Source organism: Sorex araneus, chromosome 3 (assembly GCF_027595985.1).
Source record: "Sorex araneus isolate mSorAra2 chromosome 3, mSorAra2.pri, whole genome shotgun sequence".
NCBI lineage: Eukaryota > Metazoa > Chordata > Mammalia > Eulipotyphla > Soricidae > Sorex > Sorex araneus.
The window spans coordinates 178,816,683-178,826,092 of record NC_073304.1 but is presented as its reverse complement, the minus strand read 5'-3'; positions in this window follow the sequence as shown (position 1 = coordinate 178,826,092).

The following is a 9,410-nucleotide window of genomic DNA, read 5'->3' as shown; positions in this document are numbered from 1 at the left end:
TATTCCTGGTTCTGTTGCTCAGGAGTGACCCCGGTAGTACTCAGGTGACTATATGTAATGCCTGACACTGAACTGGGGTTGGTGGAATGCAAGGCAAGCGTTCCAACCCCTATACTATCTCTTTGGCCAGACAATTTGCTTCTGAGTAAGAACTTTCTAGAAGTAGAATGTCCTTCCTAAAGGGACATAAGGCTCTTGCCATCCATCCAGTCAAGGGTTCTCTAGAATCCTACAGGAGATGTGGTACCACCAGCCCAGATGACTCAGATCTCACTCAACACTGATCAGAATGCGTCTTGGCTATTGTGACCGGGTCTAGCATCCACATTTTCAAATGGCCAAAGCTGAAACCAGCACAGAGAGAAACTGAGGTCCAGAAACATTCATAGAGAATAGATCAAGAGACCCCTGAGCTGAAAGAAGATTCCGGTGTGGCACTGAGTTCCTCTCTTCAAATTTGGCAGAATCCTTAAGCTTGTTAAAGTGGCTTTGGGGGACTAAAGTGAGATTAGTGAGAGACAGAAAACCCCAGAGAAGAGCACTCTAGCCTGAGATCTGTCTCAGTGGGTCTGAAGACACGGTGATGAGCTCTTTACCATTGGGGAGATGAGGCTAGCTGCAGAAGCACCTTCCACGTCAGGAGCACTTCAGTTTTTAAAATACATCTCTTTCTCTTCATCCATTTTTTCTGGTAAATGGGCTTTTAACAAAGCAAGATAGTGATTTTGGCACTTTCATTAGGTGTAAATGGCCACCAAAATACACCAAAAATTGTGGTCTCAGTTCAGACCAACATGCACCATATCTGTTCTGAATATTCAGTTCAGACCACAACCAGCAGTAAAGCAACTATTGATATAAAACATAGGAATTTTTAAAATTTTCTAGTACCTATAAAAGTCACGTTGATGCTACATTATTGTCTGTTGAGTGTGTAATAGTATTGTGTCTTAAAAAGCAATAAACATACTACATTATCTAAAAATACTTTCAGACTCCATTCCAGGTATGTAGTTTCTCTAAAACATGTGGAACTTCCCAAGTGAAATGTACAATTAAGCGTCTTTATATTATTCACAGCAAACCTTTGTCAACCACACCTGGCTTTATGTTAGCAAGGTGCTGTGTAGAAGCACCTAAGCGTGAGAGCTGCTCGCCAGAGGGATCGGCCTTACTATTAGAGGGTCATGACTTTTTAAATCCGAGTCCTGGTTATGTTAGGCGGTGTATGGACTTCCTTGCCCCACTCCTCTGACTTTTGGGATTCACGCATGACTCTGCACTCAGTGAGCACTCCTGGGGGCTCGGGGGACAGTGTGGGGTGCCGGGCCCAGGTTGACTGTGTGTGAGAAAAGCACACTATCTTTCCAAACTACTCTTCTTTTAAATGTCAAAACAGCGATATTCTAGTACTGGTGTCCAAGGGGGTCCAGGAAGACAGGTCCAGGTTTCTGGGCCACTGATCCCTTGTTCAGACACACCTACCACTCCAGCCAGTGGAGGCTTCTGCTGCCCACACAGGTTCATCAGGGGTAGTGGAACTGCTCCAGTGGCTACCTGAAAGCTTCCTGGCTGCACAGAAGCCTGTGACTTTGGAGTAGGGAGAAGTTAAAGTTTGTTTCTCTGAAGGCACCACCTCCATGGTCATCCACTGCCTTTGTGGAGATCTTTGGCCTTCTGTGTCTTTGTTGTGGTCCCAGGGGACTCCGGTTGTTATTTCTTTAAAACCACCTATGACTGAAGTTCTGCCTGTGGAATTAGCCTTCTTAGCCTGTAATCACAGGCCAAAGTCAGAACATGATGTGGCCTAGACTTAGAGTCTCTTCTTGCAGGTTCACAGCCGTTAAAAATCCAGTGATGAAATCTCCGTGGAGGCAGCCGTCCCCTGAGAAAGGACTTGAGCTGCGTGTCACGCCCAGGTTTCCCTTCCCAGTGCACCAGCTTGTGAGAAAGTGACACAGCCAAAGTGTTGACATGCCCAGAGCTCCTTCTCTTGGAAGGATGGTGTAGAATCGGCCTCTTTAACAGATGCTGCTGCTACCCAGAGGCTCATCAAGAACTTGCTTGCATCCTCCTCGGGGAACCGCAGCCTCGAGGCTGATGATGGGGGAGAGGAAGCTTCAGAGCTGGCAACTTGCATTGGTTTTCTCCAGGCACCATGAAGAATGGTTACGGACTTGGTGGATTAGTACAGCTGACACTTTTGTTAAGGGTTTCAGTTCAGAAGTCTGAAATAATTCTCACTGAGCTGACATAAGGGTGAGGCTTAGCAGGCTGAGCACTGGAAATGTCCAAGGGCAAGTCCTTGCCTCACCTCTGCTGGCTTCTGGGGGTCGCCAGCACTGTCTGACTTCTCGGTGGCATTCTTCCTTCCAGCCTCTGCCTCAAGTGCACACAGAATGAGTCAATTTTTTTTTCTTTTTGGGTCACACCCAGCGATGCTCAGGGGTTACTCCTGGCTCTGACTCAGCAATTATTCCTGGCAGTGCTTTGGGGACCCTATGGGATGCCGGGGATCAAACCTGGGTCGGCCACGTGCAAGGCAAACGCCCTACCCACTGTGCTATCGCTCTGGCCCCGGAATGAGTCAAATTTTTTTTCTCCCTCTTAGGACAGTTGGTACTGCACTTCCTGTTTACTTGATGGGGTGTTCTTCCAGCGAATTTCCCCCAGAAGTGATACCCTTATGAACCAGCGCGCTTAGTTCTCACCCAAGTTGGCCTTCTTCTGTGCGCACACACCTAGATTACGAAGTACTTTTCACATATGCTGCTACATCTGTGTAATCATCTTCTGAATTATTGTGTTTTAAGAATTTGTTACCTGCCAGATACTCTAAAGTATCCTAACTTGAATTCTTCCAGTTGGGCATTTTATGACATATTTTATTGATAAGGAAATAGGTTAGGGAAGTGAAAAGGCATGCCAGTCCCCACCCCCTGGTGGGAGCAGAAGTTAGACCTCTCGAGGGGCTTCTTATAAATGCTGTCGCCACAGACTTGGATTCCATCCTTCAGCCAGATGCTGGGGGAAATGTTGAGTGGAAGTTTTGCCTCTCTCTGTCTCTCTCTCTCTGTCTTTCTGTCTCTCTGTCTCTGTCTCTGTCTCTGTCTCTCTCTCTCTCTCTGTTTCCAACATCCACTTCTCAGAGACCCTTGAAACCTTAAAAACATCCCATTTGGTCAATTCCAGAGTCGAATCGTCTTTTAAGCACACTTATTTTTCTTTGCAAATCCAATTCTTCATCCCTTATAAAGACGTGTGTATCAAACTGGAAAATCAATTCCCAGTGCTGTTAAGCTGCACTTCTGCTGACAGCGGCAGGTGCGTCTAACTAAAGGGTGCACCGGGCCTACCCTCATATTAGCCAAGCCCGAAGGTGAATGAATGTGCTGAGTGCCTTTCTTCACTTCTCTTGACTTCATCTCTGCCATGCTACCCCTTAGGCCTTTGGATCATTACTGTAAAGGTATGTTTTAACATGAAAGCATGGTTATTATGTCTAATTTGCTGTCTCTCTCACCTCTAGGCCTTCCAATAAATGTTAGATTTTAGATACATTCCTATTAAAAATTATAATATACAGTTTTTTTTTTCTTTCTTATTGGGGGCACGGGAGGCTATGCATGACTGTTGACTTTTTTTCTTGGTGGTTTTATGTTTTTCATAATTGGGATTTTATTTCAGACCAAGATTATTTTTTGCTTTTTTTGGGGTGACACCCGGCGATGCACAGGGATCACTCCTGGCTCTGCACACAAGAATTACCCCTGGTGGTGCTCAGGGGATTGTATGGGATACTGGGAATCGAATCCGGGTCGGTCGCATGCAAGGCAAATGCCCTACCTGCTGTGCTATTGCTCCAGCCCCAGACCAAGATTTAAAAAGAATCATAGAAATATATATGTTCTAGATTGTATCTGAATATTTATTTTTGTTAACCAGAGATAGAATAAAATAGCTTTTTTTTAGCAAAATCAGGTATTTATAAAACATTTGTAACACTGATTTCTAAAATATTGTAACTAGTCCTTTCCCAAGATATTATTTCCTGGTCCCGAGGGTTAGTGAAGGGGCATGGAGGTGCTGCCTTGCAAGTTTATGGTCATGAGTTTGAACCCCAGCTTGCCACTTGCTCTAGGACAGACTGGCAGTGCACAGCCGGGGGTGGTGGTGGTGGTGGTGGTGGTGTGTGTGTGTGTGTGTGTGTGTGTGTGTGTGTGTGTGCACCATGGAGAGAGTGACACCTGCTAGCAGCTAACAAGCAAGCATGTGGCCAGAAGTACAGCCTCTGACATGCATGCATGAGCTTCAGCAACCCCAGCAGACACCACAGCCGTCACTAATGCGTCCACTGGGTACGTGGCCTTCACAAACAGTGCAACCGTAGCTGTTGTGAGTCAGCTAAGTGCATAATCCCTGGCACTTGGTTGGAGAAACTGGAAACACTTTAAAAAAACGTTTAAGAGGGGGAAACTGAGGGCCTTCTGGAGGGGAAATTGAGAAGCCCCGAGTCTAAGGGAGGGGAGAAGCACTGTAATCAAAGGTACAGTGGGGTCCTATTTGACCCCAAATCGAAGATGATGTACTCTTGGCAAGCATTTGCCACGTCAGAACTAATCATAATAAATTAAGATACTGGAAAGTTTGGGCTGGAGAGATAGCACAGCAGATAGGACATTTGCCTTGCACACAGCCCACCCGGATTCAATTCCTCTGCCCCTCTCGGAGAGCCTGGCAAGTTTCCAAGAGTATCTCGCCCACCCGGCAGAGCCTGGCAAGCTACCCGTGGCGTATTCAATATGCCAAAAACAGTAACAACAAGTCTCACGATGGAGATGTTACTGGTGCCCACTCGAGCAAATCAATGCGCAACGGGATGACAGTGATACAGTGACAGTGATACTGGAGAGTTAAAAACATAAACGGATTTGATAAATTGTTTAAAAGAAGATTCCTAGTATGATAGGAGAGTCTTAGTCTCAGAAGCCTTTTAAGTTTAAGGTTTTCTACCTGTCTTTGAAAAGGCAGGCAGGAGGGAAGAGGTGTAAATCAGTGTTAGAGCTACATGCTTTAAAAAGCAGTGAACATACCACTTTACCTAAGAATACTTTAGGACTCCATTACTGGCACATAGCTTCTAAAACACTTGGAGTGTCCTAAGTGAAATGTTACAGTTAAGGGTCTTTATGTTATTCACAGCAGAATATATGCAAAGCCCATTATTTTATCTTTGCCAACGCAAAAGGAATAAGCAATAAAAAAATATTTTTAAAATGCTTGGAAGGTCCTAAAATGAAAAAAACAAAGATGAACCCTAGATTCCTAGATAAAAAAATTTTTTTCTTAATTGAGCGAACCACAATTTACCAAGTTTTTCATGATTGAGTTTCCAGCGTACAAGCGGACACAATTCCACAGTAGGCCCATCACTGGCATTCCCTCCCTGCTGCCAGCATCCCTGGCTTCCCTCCCAGGCCTGCCTGACCCCTTTCTTCGGCACTGTGGTTTCCAACACAGTTACTGCTTTGGTTACAGACTTTATGCAATTCCGGCGCCTGTCGCCCCCCAGAGTGGCCACTTCTCTCCACCCTGGTACTGCTGCTCCCTGTCCTATGCCGATGTCCCACCTGGCTCTGCTTCCGGTTGCTGAAGGCTGTTTCTCCTGTTCTTTGTTTCTATAGTCTTTGGGAGTTCATGGTTCCCTTCCTGTGTTTGTTTTTATCCTGCATGTGAGAGAGCCCCTTCTGTGTCTGTCCCTCTCCTTCCGACTCGCTTCACTTCACATGATATTCTCCAGCTCCATCCACCCAGCAGCAAATAGCATGATTTCACCTTTTCGTTTCTTCTCTTTTCTTTTCTCCTCTTTTCTTTTCTTTTCTTTTCTTTTCTTTTCTTTTCTTTTCTTTTCTTTTCTTTTCTTTTCTTTTCTTTTCTTTTCTTTTCTTTTCTTCTCTTTTCTTTTATCTCTTCTCTCCTCTCCCCTCCCCTCCCCTCCCCCTCCCCTCTCCACCCCTCCCCTCCCCTCCCCTCCCCTCCCCTCCCCTCCTCTTCCCTTCCCTTCCCTTCCCTTCCCTTCCCTTCCCTTCCCTTCCCTTCCCTTCCCTTCCCTTCCCTTCCCTTCCCTTCCCTTCCCTTCCCTTCCCTTCCCTTCCCTTCCCTTCCCTTCCCTTCCCTTCCCTTCCCTTCCCTTCCCTTCTCCTCTCCTCTCCTCTCCTCTCCTCTCCTCTCCTCTCCTCTCCTCTCCTCTCCTCTCCTCTCCTCTCCTCTCCTCTCCTCTCCTCTCCTCTCCTCTCCTCTCCTCTCCTCTCCTCTCCTCTCCTCTCCTCTCCTCTCCTCTCCTCTCCTCTCCTCTCCTCTCCTCTCCTCTCCTCTCCTCTCCTCTCCTCTCCTCTCCTCTCCTCTCCTCTCCTCTCCTCTCCTCTCCTCTCCTCTCCTCTCCTCTCCTCTCCTCTCCTCTCCTCTCCTCTCCTCTCCTCTCCTCTCCTCTCCTCTCCTCTCCTCTCCTCTCCTCTCCTCTCCTCTCCTCTCCTCTCCTCTCCTCTCCTCTCCTCTCCTCTCCTCTCCTCTCCTCTCCTCTCCTCTCCTCTCCTCTCCTCTCCTCTCCTCTCCTCTTCTCTTCTCTTCTCTTCTCTTCTCTTTTTTTTCTTTTTTAAAATTTTATTGAATCACTGTGAGATAGTTACAAGGTTTCATGTTTGGGTTGCAATCTCACAATGATCAAACACCCATTCCTCCACCAGTGCACATTCCCCACCACCAATATCCCAGGTATACCCTCCCTTTCCTACCCTCCCCCTGCCTCCATGGCAGACAGTATTGCCCATACTCTCTCTCTCTACTTTTAGGCATTATGGCTAGCAACACAGACACTGAGAGGTCATCATGTCATCTTTTCTTATGGCCAAGTAGTGTTCCGTTGTATAGATGTGCCATTGCCATAGTTTCTTGATCTACTCATCTGTTCTCCAGCACCTGGGCTATTTCTAGAGTTTGGCTAATTGTGAATAGTGCTGCAGCGAACAAAATTTTTCTGCATTGTGTTTGTGAGCTCTTGGGGTATATTCCAAGAAATCAAATTGCTGGATCACATGGGGACCAATCCCTAGTGTTTTTTTTTTTTTCAAAATATCCTTATTGTTTTCTAGAAAGTTGCATCAGTCAGCATTCCCACCAGTAGTGTTTTGAGGTGATTTGACTTTAAGGAAGATCATTTGTGCCAACTGGCATTTACTTCTCCAGGAATTTTTATTCTAGACAAGATCAGATTATAAACTAAATGATGCTTCTCAAGGACCAAGTACCCATTCTCCAACTACTACAAGAGGTTAATCACATTTCCCCAGGGTCTAAGACACAGATCACCTCTTTAGTGGATGTTTAGGGAATTCACACCTTACACTTAAGCCATTTTTATCTATCTTAACTCAACTTTTTTTTTTTCTGGCCTCAACTCATCTTTTTCTATCCCCAGAGTGCAGGATTGCACGAGGGCTTCTTCTCTTGACTTCCTGCCCTCCATGGAATCCATGATTTGCTCAGAGTGAACAGAAAAATGAGAAAAGGGAAAAGGCCCATGGGACCCAGCCTGGGGGAGTCAGGAGCAAGTGTCCATGGATCCTTACCTGGTGGGGTGACTTGGCAACACTTGAGTCTTTGAACAGTAAGGTGGGGCCACATGTATGAACCGTTACCAACTAGGGATGCTTATGAGGGACCAGGATCTTTATTGGGTGCTGGTGAATTTCCTTTTTTGCCATCCCTGTCTCATATGAATCCATATTCCAGATTTCCAGAAGGAAAGCCGAGGCTTGACATAAGCATATTTCCACAGGCTGGGTGCAGCAAGCCACTTTTTAACCGCTCAGTATGGAAACCCTTCTAAAATCCAAGTTTTTCTTTTTTTTTCTTTCTGGGTCACACCCAGCGATATACAGGGGTTACTCCTGGCGGTGCTGGGGGACCATATGGGATGCTGGGAATCGAATCTGGGTCGGCCGTGTGCAAGGCAAACGCCCTACCCGCTGTGATATCACTCCAGTCCCGAAAAAAAAAAATATCCAAGTTTTTGACACCCGCTTGTGAGCAGAGCCTGAGGAGGGTGGTTTGTATCCAATGCTGCATTTCCCTGCCGTGTGGTCTTTTAGACATGTTCTGAAAACTAGTTCTAGGCTTAAGACTAAAGGAAGGTTCTCAGTCTTTCTTTTGTAGTTTGAGAGTAACCGCTCTACAAATGCCCCTTCTTTTCTAAATGAGAAAGAATAGGAAGAATTACAGGGGTGGGGTGTGTGTGTGTGGAAATCCATGGGGGATTTTTTTTAAAAAATCCTCCAAATAGGACCAAATAAGTAGAGGGTCACGCATGGGAGCAGCCCAATGCAGGTAAATAGCCATGAAAGAGATTCTCCACCGCAGCCCAGCATCTGCCTTAAGTATGTGTTGGGGCAGGAAAATATACACGTGCAGGAGTGCAGTGAGTAGTTAGCGGGCCTGCTGGCATGCTGACAGGCCTAAGTGCCGGGTTCGGGCCTCTCCACAGTCATCACACTAAACGGTGTTTACTCGCCAGGCTGGTTGTGCTTCTGGTGCAGCCTTGGTGCTCTTTCCGCTGCTCACCTGAGCCGCAGCCTTTCACGTGACTCCCTGACTGCTGGCCCTGGCAGCCGGTGCAGACTGAGTCCTCACACTCAGGTCACCTGTGTCCTTCCTTGTCACTTCTCTTCAGTCTGCTGCTAGTAAGGCGGGACCACACCCTGGAGAGCTTCAGTGACCAGGATCTTCACTGGGTGCTGGTGAATCTCCTTTGTGTCACCTGTGTCACCTGTGAGCCCATGTGTTTCCTGGGGTGAACTGTTTTTTTCTAGTCTCCAGTGAGGGTTGGTGATGGGAGATAAGAAGCTGATGGGGAGAGCCATGAAGAGTCAGGTAGGCGGGGCTCCATGAGGGAAGGGGACCCTGCCCAGTGCTCTCACCCAGGCCGTGCCCTTGGCAGAAACAGGCATGAGGGCATGTTCCTTGTGTCCACACAACATTCCAGACAGACATTTTCAGCTTTTTTTTTTTTTTTTGCCTTTTGGATCACACCTGGTGATGCACAGGGATTACTCCTCGTGGGGTCCCGTCCTGTCCAGCAGGGAGGACCCTTTGTGGGGCTGAGAAGGGGACGCAGCCGAATGAACAGACGCAGAGCCAGAAAGCAAGAAGGAGGAAGAGAGAGAGTTTATTTTACTGGCAGTTACAATACTTATACCTCTCTGCTGGGAGGAAATGGTGTGGTATGTGTGTCTGGACCCACATACAAATGCAGATTGACATGTCCTTTTGTTATGGGCATAGGCTATTGAGAAACAAATGGTGACCATAGTGGCAACCTTGCTACAAGCCTCTGTTTTATCAGAAGAGCCAGGATT